General features: G+C 48.6%; 1 long non-coding RNA gene across 1 annotated transcript; it reads left to right on the top strand.

Moving 5' to 3' along the window:
• Positions 1-3271: 3271 nt before the first annotated feature.
• Positions 3272-7417, top strand: LOC134164150 (uncharacterized). Its single transcript, XR_009965016.1, has 3 exons — positions 3272-4273; positions 5465-5554; positions 6538-7417. It is a non-coding gene; the product is annotated as an uncharacterized LOC134164150 (long non-coding RNA).
• Positions 7418-20810: the final 13393 nt, after the last annotated feature.

Raw genomic sequence — 20810 nt, 5'->3', positions numbered from 1 at the left:
ATCTACCTTTTGCTTGTTTCCAGTGATAATACTTTGTGGTGTTGAGGTCATAATCATACTGATGCTGATCTTCCTAAGGAGTAGGATCCAGATTGCCACTGGTACATTTGCCTGAGTTTTGGAAATATAGTTTGAATTTTATTAAACAATCTCTGGAGTCTACTCTTCTTGAGCTTCATCTTGCACTACCAAGGGCAGGAAGTTGGGGTTGAAGTACAACACTGGATTTGTCCAGCCATACAGATAGTAGAAAGAACGCCAGTTATTTGTCACTGAGATTGTGCTTCTAAGAGCTTTCTCTTTTGCATTAGGACATTTCTTATCTCCCAGCTCCCTGCCTTAAGAGTACATACACTGTTAGAAGCACCACGTATCCTGGGTGCAAGGAGGTGTGTGCCAAGTGCAGGATACTGTTAATAGGAGCCTAAGACCTATAGCTGCCAGTTTTGCTCTGTCATTGGGTTGTCTCCAGTAAGACTTACGCTAGTGGTAGAGGAGTGATGTTGTTTTGGCTGGGGCTTTTAATTTAGGAAAGACTGGATCCTTATGGCTCCAATCAACCTTTTGTCTGGACATGCATAAATATGCAGAGAGAAAAGGCGAATTCCATGACCAGACATTGTAATGTGGTGTAGTCCAAGGCTCTTCTTTTCAGCTCTGAATACAGAGGAAAGCAGAGCAGAATGTGAGAGCTGGGAGGCCTCTTCATTTTGTGTTTTCCGAAATCTGAGTAGACTTTATTCACAGTGATTCCCAGTTTATCCTGTGCCAGCTCTTAGTTCTGGTTTGAGTTTGGTTTGGGTTTGTTTTAATGGGAATATAAGAAAGGAGAAATGGACTTACCACACCCTTGGTTTTCATTTCAAATAGGCTCAGGTCTCATAGGCCTCGGAAGGAGGGCTCTGTTAGAGCACATGGAGTTAGCTCTGAGTTTATCTATGTGCGCTTGCTTGTAGTTTTCTGCTGACGTTATGGTTCTCAGGAGTCAGGGTTTAGGATTTTTATATTGGTATTAGGAAACACTGAAATCTGCATTTGGCCGGGTACCTGTTTCCTGTCTTCTGCTACTGTGCAGTTCAAGCATAGCAATTAATTTTGGCAGCACTGAATTATCCTCTTTAGTTCCTGTTCATGACAATCCAGGAACACTTTTAACTCTCTGCAGCACTTTTGTTCACAGCCTTGACGGGTAGAAAGATTTCAGGAAGTTCATAAACTTCCTGCTGGGAAGTGATAACATTCTGTAGATCTTCAGTAGCATTGAAAGGTCACTTGAGGGTGATGGTTTTACTCTCATGCATAGGGCATGAAGTGCAGCATTGTGTGCAATTACTGTAAATTCTAACAGCCCATGCCCTGTATTCAGGAAGCTGCAAATCAAACTGCTAATGACTGGAAAGCAAGTTCAATTTTTCAATACCTTTAACTACTCTTTCAAAAATATTACAATTGTCTTGAAATCCATAGGTACAAACAGTTAACAGTCGTTACTCTGTCCATGGTGTCAGTGGAAACCAAGAGGCCTACCATCATGAGCTGCTGCACACTGTGAGTATGTAGTGACTGTTTCTCCTGTGTGCCTCTTACTGGACTTCTACATCTCTAGACTCAGACAGAAATCGATGTGTTGTTCTTCAGCTCCTGATCGCACACAATGGTTCCGTTGTGCTCTCCCCAGCATTTACTAGTTTAGCAGCATGAATTGGATAACTTTGTCTGCTTTTACATTTTGAAAACTGCCTCCTGCCAAACACATAGCATCAGAAATGCCACAAGTCAATCCTGTAGGAAATACTAAGAGACAAAAAAGCTTGTTATAAGCTTACAGGGTCACTGGAAAGACAATTTAGAGTAACAGGAAGAGGTAGGTGGCCAGAATGCAAAGAGAACCAACCTGTAATCTTGAGTGAACAAACCCCTGCTCTCTGAAATCACATCCCATGAGATAACCCAGCTGGAGGTGCTCACCTCTGAGGTCGCTGTGGCTGGTTTACCCAGGGGGGCTGTATCCACTCACTTACAGAGAGGAGTCCCTGGAGGAGTAGAAGCCGGCACGGTCCAGTTCCTGCTCAGTAGTTGCATTCTAACAAGAACTGTTAGCAGAATGCCAGCCTCTAGAACATCAGCCTTGATGTTAAAAGGAGCTCTCTAAGCTGCCAACAGTGAAAGGCCATTCTTTCTGCCTGCCAACAGCCAAAGGCAGGCACCATTCATTTAGGGCACGTGCAAGAAAAGTCACATAGTCACATGTTGGGGGTCAAGCATGGACAGTTGGACAGGTCTACAGCAAGCTGTGAGAATATGAACTTATAACCCTGAGTCAGGAGAAGAAGCAATGTCAAAATCAGCAAAATAGGAATGCAATAACAGGATACCAGTAACCGCAAAACAGGTTATAATGCCAAGCTAACACAAACACCTAGGGCCAATCAGAAAAGGAATAGCGGCGTGTGAACACTTCATGGACGAAGCGAGGCAGCCAATCAAGTAGTGCATGATCGTGTGTAAGGAAGCTTAAAGCAGTATATTAAGAGCAGCCTTGTAAGCAATAAACGGAGCTTTTTGCAAATGTACATCGTGTCGGTGTTTGCTCCCCTTCACCTGGCCGCTGCAGTCACAGGAAGGTGTTAGCCTGTCCTGGCATTACAAAGACAAACTGAATGTCCCTGACCCAAAATAGTTAGTACTTATGGCAGGAAAGGGGCTGGAACAGAGTCCTCAAATGCAAAGTAGCAAGAGGCAATTTTAGGCGTGTAGGCGCTGTGGGAAGAGCGTATGAACTGAGCAGCATGGGACAAGGAAATAAAGGGTCATTACTGAAGGAAGAAGATGTGATTGAAATGGGTTTGTGGCCTGGGAAGAGCTGGATCTGTGAAGCAGTAGTGGAGAAGGAGGATGTAGAAGACAGGCTGGAACATGGCAAATTGCTAATGTTGATTGTAGTGCTGCTGATAAAAGTGGAGTGGTAGGAATGACAAAGTGAAGATGTAAAGACATCTGAAGAAGAAACCCACAGTATTCTGAGGTCCCAGCTCTAGATTATGGTGCCACTATCAACGAGTAGCTCAGAGTAAGAAGTTTGATGCTAGAAGAGGACTGATAAAAAGCTTGTTTCTTAAATTGCTGCAGCTTACTGACATGTTTTGTTTCTTTCACAGGGCTACTGGCTAATATAATGTCAACAATGTTCTACCCAGTCATCACCTTTATGCTCACTGCAGTTTGTATTTCCTGCAGGGCTGTGACAGCTGTGTATCCTTCTGTCTGTGTACCTCTCCAAAGGAACAGTCTTCTGGTCTACAAGTCCAGATAATTCTCTGCTATTTCACGCTAGCCAAACCAGTGTTAAAACGGCTACTTGGTCACTTGGCACTTGCTGCACTGGTGCACTCTTCCTCACTGGGCATTTGCGTGTGATGTACCAACTGGACAGTGAATTCAAGTTCATTAGAAGGAACTGGACTAAACCCATGCCAAGGCAGAGCATCATACAAGCTCTTTTATACTACATAAGGTTGTCTTCAAGGGGTGAAAAAGGAACCTCAGCAAAGAGTGAATATGCCCTTTCTTGGCTGTATGTCCTATAGACCGCATGTTAATGGTCACTTAGTTAGCTTGGGTGGGCTCCACATGTGTTTTGTACAGAAAAATGTGGGAAAGGAGTGAAAGAACATAGAGTGCCCTGAGTCCTGTAAATTGCCTGACAGCAGCCACTGTCTGTTCCTGGAAAGGCAAGGCTTTGGTAAGGTATCAGAAAGGGGACAGTCATTTTCTAGAAACAAATTGTTCCATCTCATGCAAAGAGGGTCAATTACTGCTGTACAGGACAGTGTTGATTTATCCATATGCTCTGTGTCTACTGCCACCAAAATCCAAGCTCTCAAAGAACTGCATAATGTGCCTTGTCAGAGGTGGATGTGCAGAAGAGACTGAGTCAGCTTTCAAGGTTATTCCCCTTGCCCATTCTGGCCATGGCATACAGCTCTGGGATGAAGTCTGCTTTAGTTCTGTAAGTAATGAAAGTATTTGGTCTTGTCTGTGACCCTTCATATGCATCTCTGCATAGCAAGAGCTGTTTTTCTGTTACTGGCACAAGTGTTTTAGAGCTTGTGGTTACCCACTGCAGACTCCTGAGTTGCTCAAAGCCCGCAGTTCTGTGATTCCTCCTTAAAATAGCTCATTCAGTTTTCTGGCTACATCAGGAGAACCTGTGTATAAAGTAATGGCTAATCAAACACCATGCAAGTGTTCAAAGCTGACTTGTGACCCAGAGGTAGGCATTACAAATACTTACCTGTAGTGAGAGCTATACTAATTGTATTTCTTAATCGCTATTAAATGCAATGTGAGAAAATGTGCCTATCTTAAGTAATGATTCCTCATGTTAAATCTGAAAATAGTACTTCCTGTTCAGCTAAGACTCCTTTGTTCAAAGCAATTTAGAGCTATAAAGCAGTTTGTTGCTGCAGTGTCCTGTGAGCAGGTGAGTATCAACCAGTCTCATTTACTCATGGGTGGGAAAGGAGGACGCAGAAATACAAGTTTATTTGGAAAAGCGTTCCTGAATTCATGAGAATTTCTATTTTTGTGGTTCTCAAAAGGTAGTGGAAGAATTTGAAAGCTGTGCCTCAAACTTGCCCAAAGACCAGCCAGGTTTCAAAGCAGAAGCTTGGCTGCTTTTGGCACAGTGATGAACTTTATGAGGCTCCAAAAATACTTGTCTTTTGACTTGAGTGTGGGGTTGAATTGAAGTGTTTTTTGAAAACTAGAAATATTTATCAAATGTTCTGTCAGGGTTATTTTCAGGTGTTTAAATGTCAATGTACTGCTGTGCTTAGGTACATCCCAGACAATTCCCCATCATCCTGCTACCCGAACACTAAAAAAATAAAGGGATTAGGAATTGACTGGTTTTAACGCCCAAACTGAGCAAATACGTGAATTGAACAACAGAAGTAGGGAAGAGTAATTTGATGTAAAGTCTACTCCTGTTTTAATACTGTGAGATAGCTAAGGGAAGCTGTGACACTTCCACAGCTTGTATAGAATGGCATAGCTCAGTTGTTTTCAGTTTGATCGTGGTGATTTACAGAAGCACCAGGCTTGGCCTCTGGTTTTCAAATATTCCTTTTTCCTTTTTATGTAAGCAGCTTTTCTTTAATGAAACTGAAGCGTTTGTGTATCTTAAAAGTACATTTCTGATATTCAAATTCTGTATCTCTAGGTTTCAGGCATGTGGTAAACAGCCCTGTTTGCCAACTGCATAGTTTAAACACCTGCCTAAGGCATTAATATGAATCATTATATATGTAAACAGGTTGCGTAGTACTGGCGTGCAGTGTTGAATGATCTAATGAGACGTCAAGCAGAATGATGTGATCTGTATTCAGCAGCTAAATTTCAGAGCTTGTGAACACAGAATTCAGTGCTTATTACCCTGTTGCTCATTTTTCTTCCTGTACAGACTTTTAGCACATCCAAGGTGACTAAATTGTGTCCAGGTGCTCGGCGTACTTTTCCTTTTCATGGAGGAGAAAGCCTGTACTGTAAGTACGTCATCATCTTCCAGTTAGCCAATGCCTTTGTCTTTCTCTGACTGGTGAACTTTGCAATTGCATCAGTGTACCCTTGCTGGTGCCTTTGCCTCCTATTACTGGGCCTCTCGAAAACCAGCTGATATTCCACTATGGCCACTCTTCTCTTCCGGACGAGCAATTAAGACTTCATGGAGCCCTCTCAGAAAGCACGTTTTACATGTAGGAAAGCTGTAAGGAAAATACACTGTGCTTTCATCATCTTCCAGTTAGCCAATGCCTTTGTCTTTCTCTGACTGGTGAACTTTCCAGACAGACACAGCACTGAAACACCAAAAGCACCGATGGCTTCATCCTGTTCCTCTCTCTTGTGCATCAGGGTAATGGTCCATTAGTATGTGTAATTCCCACTAATGGGCCTTCCGCCAGTTATAATTTTATTTCCATATATACACACACATGCACATACATGTATAACTGTAAATATGCACATATGTGCAGTATAACAGTCATTTATTTTGTTTTAGATACCGTACCGGGCATTTGGAGCCTTAATTCTTGAAACTGTCCAGCTTATTAGAGTAATACTGGAGTACTTGGATCACAAACTGAAAGGTGAGGTTTATGAATCTACTCTAGCTTACCCATGCCTCCTCTTGTAAATTCCCTCCTTCCTCTCCCAAGATGTTTTATCATCAATGAAAAGAGAGCTTTAGCCATTGTAGTTGCATTTGAAGCCAGTGAATTTATGCTGATTTATTCAAATTGAGTCTGTCCTTGAGAACCTAATGCAAAATTTGTGTGTGGGATGTGTATCTGCTCTAATTGAAAGCTACTGAGCTAAATTTGGTGGAGAAAGAGAGTCCGTACCTAGAAGAAGTAATGTTTCTGCTTTTGTCATAATGGAAGATTTTCTTACGAATAACTTTCCATGTATTGTCCTGAAGACAGACACTTCAGGAGCTCTGTGTATGATGTACTCTCCTCTTTCCCGGGTACACAGAACTCCTTCACTAGATTTCTACTCTGCTGCCCCAAATGCTGTTTCTGGTGTTTAGAAGAATTCTTCAAACTTACAACCAGAAATGCCTACATCGTGGTATGTGCTGTCTCTGCAGGTGGTCTCCCCTGTCTGGGGTACTAAAATACCCTAGCCAGACCTAGTCACTCAGCAGCCAGCTGTAATAGAATCTGCTGGAAGACGTTAGTGCAGATCAGCCCTAAGTATATAGCATAAAGTATGTGGCTACCTTTATTTATCTGCTTCAGTTTCTGTAGCACATCTAGATGTGTTTGGAAGTAGAGTCTTCTAAGGAAACCAGGATCACATGCTTACTGTCATATTGTTCTTCCTGCTTTTCTTGCCCAGTTCTGCAGCATACAAATGGTCACATTGTCTTCAATTAATTCTGAGCTGGAATACCTACCTCCAGTACAATATGGCGTGGATACTTCATCAAGTCTAGAAGCCATTTCAGGAGATATATTAGCCCATCATTCCTCATGCTGCTATGTAATTCTAAGCTTGGGAGCAGGCTCATTTTACTTTACAGTATGGACAGAATCTTCATGTGCTGATGATTCCAGTCATAGCATATGAATTGATATGTGACTGAACTGAGCACTACCTGATGTGATGGAAGCATCACAATCTTTTCCCACCAGCTGATTCGGTAGAGGAGCAGGTGAGGATGGGGTGGATCCCCTGAAAAAAGGAGGGTAACAGCTTGATTTGAGTCCATCTCCTCCAAACAGGGACCTTCTGTGACAGGCTGTGCTTGTGGAGCCTGAAAGTCCTCCCACTCCTGCAATTCTGGGTGTGCAGGGGCTGTGTGGGATACCCACACAAAAGTTTTGGAGAGAAATCCATCCCGTTTGGGATCTGGGTGGTTAGTGTTGTTAAACTGTTTGATCTCACACCAGCAGTGTTCCCCCTTCTGATTCTCTTCCCCATCCCAGTGGCAGGGAGGTGCGGAGCTCCGCTCCCGTGCGCAGCACAGCCAGGACCGCCAGCTCTCCATGGGGTGGGGGGGGAGATCTGCTGAGCAGCATCTTGTACATGAATGCATCTCTCCGCTTTCTCTGCTTGGGGAGCGTGGGCAGAACAGCCCCAGACTTGTCCCGTTGACAGCGGCAAAGGCCTGGAATGGCTTTTGGTACGGAGGTGCTGGGGACAGAGAAGAGCCAGGCCTATCCCCAGTCAGCAGTTGGTGTCCCCGAAGGATGTAAATGTGAACTGTTCTGCCCACGCTCCCCAAGCAGGAAAAGCGGGGAGGTGCATCACGTACAAGATGCTGCTCAGTGGATGAAGTCCTAGGGTTGCTGTTCCCCTCGTCTCTTTCTGGCAGAGCCCCCCCCCCCTTTTCTTTTTTAACGAGTTGCTCCTTGGAGCAGTTTTTCTCAGTTTTTGCTGAGGCGGGCCTTGGGGACCTGCCTGTCCCAGACTGGGGGCAGGCTGCCCAGGGGGTCAGGGCCCAGGCCCAGCATATGAGGCAGCAGCACCTGGAGCCAAGCGAGTGGCAGCCCAGGACAGCCCTGCTGCAGGGCACCGCTGGCAACTCCCAGCTTTACACCAGGGCTGCCGGTGTGGGGCAGCTGGAGGAGCTGGAAGACGCGGACAGCAGCAGCTCTGAGGTAGGGGCTCTCCCAAGTCCCATGGGCTCCACAGCCCTGGAGCTCTGGCCCCACCATCCTCTCCATCCCTTCCCTGTCTTCCCCACTCCTGACGCATGGGTGGGAGCCGTGTCCACTCCTCAGGCACCTGAGAGGCACCGTCAGCACCTCATGGGCCTCATCTCCACCCCCAGTCTCCTTGGCTCGCCCCAGGGCTAAACCCGGCACTGGGGGGTACTGGAGAGGGGCCTCACCCTGCACGGCACTGAGCTGCTCAGGCACAGGCTTTTCCCGGGTGTCCCAAGGGGCAGGGCTGGGGACCCAGCTCCTGGTCTGCAGGGGCCCTCCCCTGGGGCTCAACCCCCGCCGCCCTCCTCTCCTAGGACATGGCTCTGTCCCAGCCTCTCCCGGAGGGGATCGGTGGCATGAACGAGGCAGTCGGGAAGGGGCTTGGCTTGCTGAGCTGCTGCTGGGGTCCCTGTGCCCATCACCCCCTCCCTGCGTAACCCTGTGTCCATCACCCTGCGGCCCTGGGTGCCACCCAGCGAGGGAGGAGTGGGAAGGGGGCTCTGAGCGGGAAGTGTGAAAGTGTGTGAGTTCAGCCCGGGGCGGCTGGGGACAGAGCTGGGGACCGTGCGGGGGGCCCTGGCTCTGCCCTTGCTGCTGCACTTCTGTCCACAAACCTGCTCCCCTTTGCCGCCTCTTCCCAGGAGGACTACAGAGCCCGGTCTGCCCTCACCAACTCCTCCACTTTGGACATGGACACCCTGCACAGGGCAAGCTCAGCGCTGCGTCCCAAGGAACCAGGGACAGAGCGTGCAGCCCCTACCACTCAGCGCACCAGCTCAACAAGCAGGTCTGCAAGTCGCAGTGTTCAGCCCAACAGCTCATGGAGATGGGCTGGAGCTGCTGACCGTGAGGACAGGGCTGTATGGAGAAAGCCTTCTCTTGCTGCCACCCATGCCTGGAGATCAAAGAAAGAGGTTGGAGCTGCTGTCGCCGCGGCCAAGGCTCCACGGAGAAAGTCTTGTCTTGTTTCCAGCCGGACCAGCAGCCCAGGGATGCATTCCAGAAAAAGGGTTTCCTGGGCAGACCTCCAGGGAGCAGGGACGCAGCCAATAGCCCCTAGCTCCAGTGTGCATCCCAGGGCCATGGGCCAGCTGCAAGAGGCGTGCGGATCATCAGAATCCTCCAGCTCCAGCAGTTCCTCCACCTCCTCGATGATGGAGGCTGAGTTCGAGACTCTTCACAGCCTCTATGATCTGCTAAAGAAGCAGGCGGCGCAGCTGGAAGCCACCAAGTCGGACCGCACTGAGCTGGAGATGCTGCGGTCCGAGCTGCTGCACCAGCAGGAGGAAGGTGGGAGCTGTGAGGTCTGGTGGGATGTTTGAGAGCCTGGGTCGGGGGCTCGTTGCCCTCAGAGCCTGGCCCTGAAGGTGAGACCCCGTCACTGACAGTGTGTCCCCTTGGCCCATGTTCTTGCAGGCCAGGAGAGCATCGCCAACAAGCTTGAGGACCTCCGTGGCCAGGTGTCCTCCCTGCAGGGCCTGGCAAGTGACTTAAAGCAGAAGGTGTGGAAGGTGAGCCGGTGGCAGTCCCTAGCAGGCATGTGGGGATGCTTGGGGGTTTGGGCAGGGAGGGGGCAGAAGAAGAGCCCCTGGTCTGGGAAGACCCTGGCACCATGCCCTGACTCTGCCCCACCACTGCTCCCAGCTCACGTCCGCGCTTCAGAAGCTGAAGCAGGAGCTGATGGAGATGGTGGCATGGGGGGCTTCGGAGGAGGCTGCTGGGACCTCCCCTGCCCCGCAGCTGGTTGTGCTTCTGTGAAATGTGGGGAGAGCCCCTTGCTCCTCCCCCCAGATAGGGTTGTATAGTCAGCAGCATGGAGGGAAATTGAAGCCGTGCTGCAGATGTCCTGCTGGCACTGAGAGCCCGTGGTCACTTGCCCATTAAGCCGGGTCTGTTCCCAAGGGACAGGCACCCCCCCCTTGCATGGAACTACCCTGTCGTCTTCCTCCCTGCATCAGGACCAGGAGGTGCTGAGCCGCTTGAAGGCCCAGGAGCAGGAGCTGCTGCAAGTCCGTCATCAGCTGCGGGAAGAGTTGGCCTCCAAGGTGAGGGGTGGCCCAACCCCCCTGTGCCAAACTGGCACCTCTGGGGCTTGGTGGCCCAAGGCTATATCCCTCTGAGGATTCCTGCTCCTGCCTTTTCTCTGGGCGCCGCAGTGCCCCAAGCTGGGGCCGCTGGCTGAGGGGAGTGTGTCTGCCTGCAGCTGGACCACAAGGAGCTGGGGCCTTTCCAGCAGCAGCTGGAGGAGCAGTGGAAGAGAAGCCTGGAGCAGGTCACGGAGAAGGCACCGCCGAGAGAGGCTAACAATGTGGCTGGCATTAAGACGTGAGTGTGATGGGGACAGTGGTGGCTTCAGAGACAGCACTTGCCCCGTTGCCACTTTGTCCTTGCCAGCACCCCCGGTTCCTATGGTGCTCTGGGTGCCCATGGCAGTGGTTCGCACTGATGGTGGTGGTTTTTGGAGCCAACCTCCAACTGCTCTCCCTCATCCTCCCGCCATTCTTCTGTAACCAGCCAGGGGGTTGGGACCTTGCTTGGGTGCTAGGGTACAAACCGGGCTGAAACCCACGTTTCCCAGCTCACCCAGCCCTTTCCTCCCCTGCCCAGGCAGCCTTCCAGTGCCGATTCCCGGCGCCTGTCCTGTGACCGGCAGCTCAACGTGAGGGTGCCTGCCTCGTAAGTAGCACCTGTCCCTGGAGCATCGAGGGGCTGCACGGGTGGCACGGGAGGAGACGGATGCTGAGAGCTCCGCCTGACAGGCACAGGGTTCTGGGAGTCAGTCTGGGGGGGTTGACCCTGCTGAGACCCCTCTAATGCTCTGCCCACGAGTGGGGGGACGGGGACCCTTCCCTGAGGGCAGTGGGCAGGGGGATGCCATAGGGTGAAAGCCCATGGATTTTGGGGCACTGCCCTGAGGCGGGCTGGATCATTTGTCCCCTGTCACCCACCGGTGGCTCTTGGTTTCTGCAGGCCCGTCGTGCCCATCCCACCCGCGCCACGGCTGACCTCCCGCTTCACTGAGAAAATTCCTCGTTCCCTCAAACCAGGGGAAAGCAAGAGGTAGGGGACTTGGGACCCATCCCCTGCCAGGGTGCAGGGTGGCCCTGCCCTGGCGGGAGAGCTCTTCCCTGGGTGGGGATAGAAGGCTCTGTGGGTGCCTGGGCAGGCTGCCCAGATATGCCCTGTCCCCCACCCTGGCAGACCACAGTGCTGGGTGCTGAGTCCCCCTATTTCCCATCCTGCAGGGAGCAGGCGGCTCGCTGCCGGAACCCCAGCGTGCCGCGGCAGTGCGGGGGCCAGAACACTGTTCCCCACCCTGTCTCACCCAGCACCCCACGGACTCTCAGGCCGTCCGCTGTGCTCCGCAGGAAGGTAGGGATGAAGAAGGAAGGGATCTGGAGGGGGCAAATGAGGCTGGGAGTGTGATGCTGAGTATTTGGGATGGGGGGATTCGTGCCTCAGTTTCCCCAGGAGGGCTGCGTGTGGAGGGTTGCTTGGGAATGCTCAGTACTGCCCCGTGCTTTAGCCAGACCCCTCTCTCCTTCCCAGCAGGATGGTGACAATGCAACAGAGCTGCTGGGCAACACCAGCCGCCGGCAGGACAAGCAGCAGCCTGTGCTCAAGGGCAAGGAGGGTACAGGCAGGAGGAACCCGACCCAGGGCAGCCTTCCCCAGGCACCGCGGCTCCTCCAGCCCCTCCTGCCCCCTTCCGTCAAACTCAAACCCCAGCAGCCACGCACAACTGGGCGTCCCCCACTGAAGCCCTGGCACCCTGTCGGCCCAGCAGCCAATCCCAACCTTATATCTATCCCTCATCATCTCCTCCTGCCTCCCCCCAGGTATATGGAGCGTGGGTAGACGTGTGCCTGGTCTCTCCTCCAGGCCTTTGCTTCCCTGGCTCTTCCCAACTGGCACTAATATGCACCCACCTACTCAAATCCTTCCCAAGTAACAGCCCTCATCCTACGAGATGCAACAAATCTCCTTTCCACACAGACCTCAATGGCTGCTTTTTGTCCTCCTCACCTGCTTCCTAAGAACTCCCACACACCATGACCATAAAACATCACCATGCACCCGACAGTCCACGCATGTGGATGATGCCATCTCCCATATCAACACACCTTTAGGGCTGAGCATAAGTTGTCCCACTTCCAAGCACCTCTGATGTAACCAGTCTAATAAAACTGTGCTAACCCTGAGTCAGCTGCATGAGCATACCCAAAGTGCCACCTATGCTACCTAATCTAACACCTATGCTACCTCAAGTGCACCCTACACTACCAAGCCTGATACCTATACTACCCTAAGGGCCACCTATGCTATGCAACCTGCCACCTACGCTACCCAAAGTGACACTTAGGATACGTAACCTAACACCAATAGTACACAGTGCCACCTATGATACCCAGCCTAACACCTATGGTTCCCAAAGCACCACCTACAGTATGAATCTAACATCTAAACTACCCAAAATGCCACTGATGGTACCCAACCTATCACCTATGATACCCAAAGTAACACTGACACTACCCAACCTAACACCTATGATTTCCAATCTAATGCCACCTCAAAGTGCCACCTACTCAACTCAGCCTGACACCTACGACACCCAATGTACCACCTATGGTATCCAACCTAACACCTATAGTACCCAAACTGCCACTTACGGGAACCACTCTAACAACTATGCTACCTCAAGTGCCACCTGTGCTATGCATCCTAACATCTATTGTTCCCTAAGTGCCACCTATACTACCCGACCTAACACCTATGGCTCCCAAAGTGCCACCAACAGTATCCAACCTGACCCCTATAATGCCCAGTGACACTGACACTACCCAACCAAACACCTTTGTTATACAACCTAATACCTATGCTTCCCAACCTATACCTATGCTAGGCAAATTGCCACCTACGCTACCCAGCCTGACACCTACGAAACCCAACCTACTACCTATGCCACTTGACACCTACACTTCCCAACCTTCCACTGCCTGTGCCCCTGAACTACTGCCTGTATCCCTCCCAATAGGACAACCTGCAAATACCCTACACTGTGTCCCTAAAGTGTATCCTTACCTGCATGGGGCCTCTCCTTGGGCCCGTGTTCCAACAATGTCTTGTGTGTCTCTTCACCGTCCGCTGCTCATCCCTAAACACCCAAGGTGACCACCACCAACCACTGCCAAGCTGTGCCCTCCTGCACAGGCCAATGGAAGTCTCCTCATCATTCTCTGGTGTATCCTCACCGCTCGGAGCTCGTGCCATTTGGCACCTTGCTGGGTTGGCATTGCTAAATAAAACCCACACCCTTCCATTGCTGGTCACTCATCCTCTTCATCCTCCTCCTCCTCTTCTTCTTCCTCCTCCTTACTACACCTTGCTGCAAAAAGAAACCAGGACACCTACACACAGGATGATGCTGGTATTGGTGTTGCCCAGCTTGTTTGTGGCCACACACAGGTGTAGTTGCCATAGTACTCTAAGACAGGCAGCCCTTGCTCTCTATCTGCACACCCTCCAGCCCATGGGTAACCTGCAGGGTTCAAGGACACATGATGATGCCTGAAGTGCAACATGCTGTGCTCCCTGCTGTTCCCACCAACCAAGTCCCACACATTCCCACTCCCGACTCCCCGCATTCCACCAAGACAAACCCTGACACACTTGCCATTCTCTAACCCATCTCCCCCCATGACCTAGGTGGTCCACATCAACCCTACCAGCCATCGCCATTGTCTCTGACAGAAACAAAACACTTAGACCCAGCATAATGCGTTAACCAACTCTTCCTCCACATAAGGCCTTTGACCACTTTGGCTCTCAATCCGCACCTCACTGAACCACTGAAACTCCACCACGTGAATGGGGAAGAGAATTATAGAAGTGTAACACCCACAGGTTGAGATAAGAACATTGTAATAACTACTGCATAATCACAGAACCATAGCATCAACCAGGTTGGAAAAGACTTTTAACATCAGCAAGTCCAACCGCTGGCCAGCACTTTCCACTGAACCACAAAGCAGTTCCCTAAATGCAAACATCCAAACCCTGATGCTAAGCCTAAGGTGGCAGGACAGAAAGCTTGGGCTGCCCATCAGCTACACATGGTGCTCTTCGCAACAGTGCCACCAACACAGCAATCCACCCCTGCTTAGCCATGTAAATCTCCATGTGTGTGTGACCTTGCAAGGCAGCGCTCTCAGACTCCCCATAAACCAGCTCCCTGAGTGTGAATGTCCAAACCCTGTATCTAACCTAATGTGTTAGGACAAAAACAAATACTGGGCACATTCTACACAGGGTGCCCTATGGAACAGTACCACCAATATGGATATCCTCACTTACTTACACACCTAAAACTACATCTGTGTAAACCTCACTGGAATGCACACTCCTCTGACCCACAAACCAGCTCCCTAAGTGCCAGTGTCCAGACCCTGATGCTAAGCCTAAATTGCCAGGAAAAAGCTGGTGGTGGGCATGGCAATCCACCCTTCATGTCATCCTTAGTGACATAAAACTCCATCTGTGTATGACCTTGCAGTGCAGCGCTCTCAGACACCCCATAAACCAGCTCCGTATGTGTGAATGTCCAGACACTGTGCCTAAACCTAATGTGTACAGACAAAAGCAAATATCTGGTTAGGTTCTACACAGGGTGCCCTCCAGAATGGTGCCACCAACAGGTATATCCTCACTTACTTAGCCACCTACAATTCCATCTGTTTAAAGCCTCACTGGACAGCACTCTGGTGAAACACAAACCAGCTCCCCAACTGCATATGTCCAGAAGCTATTCCTAAGCCTAATGTTTAGGACAAAAACAAATAGCTGGGCATTTCCTACACATGGTACCCTCCAGAACAGTCCCACCAATATGAATATCCTCACTTACTTACACACCTAAAACTCCACCTGTGTCAAGCCTCACTGGACAAAACTCCCCGCTGACCCACAAACCAGCTCACTAAATGCAAACCTTCAAATCCTGAATGCTAAGTCTTAAGTGATAGGACAGAAAGCTGGTGCTGGCCGTCAGCTACACATGGTGCCCTCCGCAACATTGACACCAAGAAGGCAACCCACCCTTGCTTACCCACGTAAATGTCCATCTGTGTCAGACTTTGCAGGGCAGCGCTCTCAGACACCCCATAAATCAGCTCCCTAAGTGCACATGTCCAGACCCTATTCCTAAACCTAATGTTTAAGGACACAAAAAATAGCTGGTCATATTCTACACAGGGTGCCCTATGGAACAGTGCCACCAATATGGATATCCTCACTTACTTACACACCTAAAACTACATCTGTGTAAAGCCTCACTGGAAAGCACTCTCTGGTGAACCATAAACCAGCTCCCTAAACACAATCGTCCTGACTCTCCTCCTAAGCCTACTATGTGAGGACAGAAACAGGAGCTGGGCATTTCCTACACATGGTACCCTCCAGAACAGTCCCATCAATATGTATATCCTCACTTACTTACACACCTAATACTCCAGCTATGTAAACCTCACTGGACAGCACTATCTGCTGACCCACAAACCAGCTCCCTAAATGCAAATGCCCAAACCCTGATGATAAACCTATGGTTTTAGGACAGAAAGCTGGTGCTGGCCATCAGCTATATATGCTGTTGTCCTCAGCAGTGCCACCAATACAGCAACCCACCCTTGCTTACCCACCTAAAACTCCATCTGCATAAAGCCTCACTGGACAGCACTCTCAGGTAACAGAGACACGTGCGTATGGCCAGACCATGCTCCAAAGAAAAATGGTTTAGGTCAAACCATGATTTGGGCATGTCCTACACATGGTGCCCTCTGGAATAGTGCCACCAATAAGGATATGCCATATTGGTGGCACCGTTCCAGAGGTCTCCGTGAGTAGGTGCTGCCCAGCTACACCTTTCTGTCCTGGCACCTCAGGCGAATAAGCAGGTGCTGGATATTTGCTCTCTGCCAGCTTGGCTCCAGGACACTCAAAAGCACTCAACAGACATAGTAAACAGACAGCATTTTAGGTGGCTAAGTAAGGTCTGATTGCCATGCTCGTGGCACCACTGTGGAGCACAGCCCGTATAGGTGATGCCCAGCACTAGCTTTCTGTTCTGGCTCCTCCACTGTGGGAGCAGAGACTGGACATTTGCACTCTGCATGCTGTGCTTCAGGATACTCGAGAGCACTCAACACAAGAGCAGTGTACAAATGGGGCTTTAAGTGGCTGCTTTGGTTTAAGATACAGTGAACTACCTTGTGGTATCTGCACAGTTCCAGAGGGATCCAGGTGTAAAGGCTAACCAGCAACAGCTTTCTGTACTCACCCCTTGAAATTAGGAGCATGGACTGGATGTTTACACTCTCTGAGCTCTCCTCCAGGACAGCTATGCTCTACGGAAAAGCAGTACGGAGATAGAATTTTAGAGGGCAAAGCACAGCTGGACTGCTGTGTGGGCAGAACTGCTCAAGAGATCACCATCTGGAGATGATGGGCAACAACCACCAGACATGCTCCTACATTCACCAAACTACTAACATTTAAAACATGACTCCTGCTTCCACCTTCTTGTCACTGCTCTACTTTGGATCTCCTAGTAGTAAATGCTTCAATTAACAATCCAATGCAGAACACAAGTGGTAAAAAGCAACCTCAAAACTCTGCTTCCAGTAAAGAAAACATTCAGAACCCAATAATTAAAATAGCAAAATGCACCAATAAGCAACCTTAGAAAACCTAAATCCCTCCTATAAATATAATACCTCAGAAAAGAAAACCTTAAAGAGATGCTTATTAACACATACACTGGGAAACCTTGTCATGTCCTGAAGCTCTTCATCCAGCTGATTCCATTGCAGTAAACATCAAAACACAACAGCACAAAACACCACAAGACTCAAAAGCTACAAAAGACAAAATAAATACCAGAGAACTCACCCTGCTGAAGCCCAAGAGCTGAACTGAGGTCCTCCCTAAAACAGTGTGCCTCCAGGCAACACCCACAACCCCTCCCTCAATGCCCTGGGGCAGGGGTGGGGCAAACCACCACCTGGGATAAAAGAGATAGGATGAGGAGTGCTTTCTTCTGGGGCTGATGTCAGTAGCCCAGACAGGGTCCAAGAGAGAAAGGGATTCTTCAATAGAGCAGAACCAAGTGTAGTTTCTCCAGGAGTACATCCCTACTCCAGGATGCTAGAGAGCAAGCAACAGAGAGGCAGCACGTGGACGGAGTTTTAGGTGGCCAAGTGAGGCTGGGTCGCTGTGTTGGGGGCACCATTGCAGAGTTTACCCTGTGTAAAGTAATGCCCAGCACCAGCTTTCTCTCCTGGCTCCTCAGGTGTGGGAGGAGGGGCTGGACGTTTGCACTCTGTGAGCTGACCACCAGGATGCCAGACAGCAGGCATCAGAGAGGCAGTCCGCAGACGGAGTTTTAGGTGGCAAAGTGAGGGCAGGAGCTCTGTATGTGTAGGTGATGCCTGCGAGAGTAACACTGTTGGCTTTGCGTATTTGGGAAGAGGCTCTGCAATATTGAGGCTCTGCAATATTGGGGCTGGGGCTAAGTTACTAAAGGAACGAAACAAAGGCTTTGAAATACCATGGACTTAAAGAGACATGCTCTTGTTAAAGATAATGCCGTCTTTGGACAGCAGACACGCTCTATGGTTAAAAAGAATGCTGTTTGTACAACCTATGAAACTAAGCCAGTGCAGACCGATTCTGTAGTTAAACAGTAAGTTGGGGTACCACATGTCTGCCAGAGAGTTCTGAAACTGAACCTTAAAAGGAGATAAATAGAGAAATAAGAGGGAGGTGCATACAAAGTCAAGTAAGGGGAGGTGTAAACAGGCAGCACAGTTAGCACGTGAATTATATGTGTCAGATAGGCTGTAAAACTTGGAGTACCCAACCCATAGAGAAACAAGGGAGGGAACTTGTGGATGGGATAGGAAATACAAATCCAACTTCTGCCTTTGCTGTGTGTGCCTACTTGCCAGGACACCCGTTTTTGCACAAATGTTAAATAAATAGCTGCTTCACTGCTGCATCTGACTGAGGCCTGCCTGAACCTAGAGACCATTTCTCACCGTTCAGCTTCTCAGACACCATAATCCAAGACCCATTCCCTCAGCGTAATGCTCACCTGAGACTCCAACTTCTCACCTTCTGGGACTCTGCTCTGGGAGGGGCAGTTTCTCAGTTTCTGCCTGACTTGGAGACTGCTGCTTCTCTTTTTTTCCCTGCTTTTCACTGGCACCTTCTGCCATCTGGGCTTGGTTCTTCCCCTTTCTCTTCTTTACCCACTTCTGCTAGGCGATCTTCTTCTTCTTCCTGGTCATCACAGGCAAGCAAATGGGAAAACAGAACAGTTGTGTATTTTTTTAATGTGGAAATCCCACGCAAGCGTTTCACAGAAGAGACAATCCCCTGCAAAAAGACGTATGTACGAAAACCAGCACTCACAGCGACTGCAGCCGTTAGTGAGGGCCTGTGCTTGAACTACAACAGTAACTAAGAGTCACCTTAGCGCAGGATGTGCTGGACACCTGCACAGACAACAAACAGCAGGCGTCTTGCGCTAAAGGTTTTACGTTTTATTATACGCACAAGAAGCAGTGGGCATCTTGTAGTTTGGGTCCGACAGGACGCAGCGGGTGTCTTGGACTAAAGGTTTTATGTTTTATTGGTATATACTCACAAGAAGCAGAGGGCATCTTCTGGTCTGGGTCCTGCAACACGCAGTGGGCATCTTGTAGAAAAAGTTTTGGATTTTACTGGTATATGACTTGTGTTGTGACTTGTTATGATTTTGGTCTTGTGATTTTGGTATTGGTGACAGACTGTTATAAATGCATTATTATCTTTGTTTCAAGTATGTTCTTGTGATTTTGGTGTTGGTGACAGAACTGTTAATTGTTAGTTTGATACAATGTTAGTATCTGTCTCGAGTGCTGTAACTGTGTGGAGTGTGTCTGTGGGATCCCGTGAGTGTGTGTGAATGCGAGACTGATACTAGGAAATCAGCAGAGTGGAGAGATCTTGAAAAAAAGTCCTTTAGAGTGCATTTTGTCACACTGGAAAAGAACTGGGTTTCCTGGGGGCTCGGTACATGAGAAAACATTGATAAAATATTGTAACCAATGATGGCCTTTGTATACTTTGGAAGATCAGGAAAAATAGCCTAAAAATGAGATTCTGAACTATGATACATTGTTACAATTAATGTTGTTTTTGAGGGGGCAAGGAAAATGGGATGAAGTAATTTATGCAGATACGTTTTTCACTTTAAGAAACCGCCCCATGTGACAGACAGAATGAGAAATTAATATAGCTCCGACAGATCCCTTAATTTTGGCTTTGGAAAAGGACAGAAAACAAAACAAAACAAAAAACAAACAAAAAAAACAACCTGAAAGCTAAGCTGGAGAGATTTTCAGATTGTGGTATTGGGGAAAGATGCTTAAAGTTAAGGAAAACCAAGGGGGAAAGGAGGGGAGCTCGAGCAGCTCCTGTGTTTGAGCACGGAATGAGTGCTGGGGCAGGCAGAGGTGGAGGGATGTCGGGCAGAGGGGGAGTGGGTTTTTCTCCTATGGGACCGGTGTGTGTGTGTGCTGTGGGGAGTTTTGGACATTGGAAGTGAGACTGCCCTGGGGTGGGGGGGGAGAGTGCCATGGGGTGGCTCCGGTGGCTGAATTGGAACTAGACTGACAAGGGACCTGGAGAATCTACCCTAGCAAATCCACTGGTTAAATTAAAACTAGGGACTAGAGGAAATAAAGTGGAATTTTAGTGGATACAGGAGCAACTTATTCGGCATTAATTCGGAGGGAAAAGAATTTGTTACAGATGTGGGAGCTACTGGCCACCAAGGAAAAGGAGGAAAAAAAAAAAGAGGGAAAATAGAGTCATTCTTTCTGAAACTCTTAAAGTACAAATTGGGAATACAAATAGGAATGCATAAAATTTTTATGCATGCTAAATTCTCCGAAATCTTTATTAGGGCAAGAAGCAACATTTAAAGAAGACAAAATGGAATTAAGAGTTAAAAATCAATTAATTGCAGTTTTCAGTTTATCTTTAATTCAACAGAAAAGCGAACAGGAGGACCTCCCTGAAATAGAAGAAATCATTAATCCAGGTATACCTGGGAGTATGGGCATCTGAAGTTCCAGGTAAGGCAAAAAATACTTTGCCTGTTAAAGTAGAAAGAAAAAGGGGGGGTGTGCCCAATTAGAATAAAACAATATCCCCTAAAATTGCAGGAAAGGGAATTAAAAAATCATTGATAAATTTTAAAGTATAAATTCTGAATTGAATGTGAATTGGAATATAGTACTCCTATCTTGCCAGTAAAGAAAAGTTGCATATTGGTTCAAGATCTCAGGAATCAACAAATTTGTAGAGGATATTCAGTAATAGCTAATCCATATACCTTATTGACTAAATTGAATCAGAAATGGTTTGCCGTCTTGGATTTAAAGGACTCTTTTGCTTACCATTGGCCAAAGAAAACCAGAATTTGTTTGCTTCCGAATGGGAACATCCTGACACAGTAAAGAAAACCCAATGAACTTGGACAGTATTACCTAA

Source organism: Pezoporus occidentalis, unplaced genomic scaffold (assembly GCF_034315485.1).
Source record: "Pezoporus occidentalis ecotype Australia unplaced genomic scaffold, CSIRO_AGI_Poc_V1 ctg212, whole genome shotgun sequence".
Taxonomy (NCBI): domain Eukaryota; kingdom Metazoa; phylum Chordata; class Aves; order Psittaciformes; family Psittacidae; genus Pezoporus; species Pezoporus occidentalis.
Note: the sequence above shows the minus strand (reverse complement) of the source record. Positions and strands in the feature narration are given on the sequence as shown.